Here is a 349-nt window from a genome sequence, read left to right as displayed (position 1 = left end):
CCTTATTATACAACCGTGATGAACTAACCCTTGCCGAAGTTTATGAGGCCCTCCAGCGAGAGGGAAAAGATGAAATCTATGGTGCGAGCGAGAGGGTTCGTCATCTAAGGCGAGAGCTACTGCAGGTCCGAGGCGGGACCGAGAACAGAAACAACAACTACAACAACTACAACGAGAGATAAGAGCAAGACCGACGAGAGGTCACTCAAAGTCCAAGGGACGAGATGGTAAGTTCCGCAAGTACCGTAAGAAAACCAGCCATAATATTGATGATTGTTGGAAGTTGCGGAACAAAGAGAAAAGAAACGGTACTTACCAACCGAAAAACAAATCCGAGGGTGATGGTAAG

This window comes from Lolium rigidum, chromosome 1, assembly GCF_022539505.1.
Source record: "Lolium rigidum isolate FL_2022 chromosome 1, APGP_CSIRO_Lrig_0.1, whole genome shotgun sequence".
Lineage (NCBI taxonomy): Eukaryota > Viridiplantae > Streptophyta > Magnoliopsida > Poales > Poaceae > Lolium > Lolium rigidum.
Note: the sequence above shows the minus strand (reverse complement) of the source record.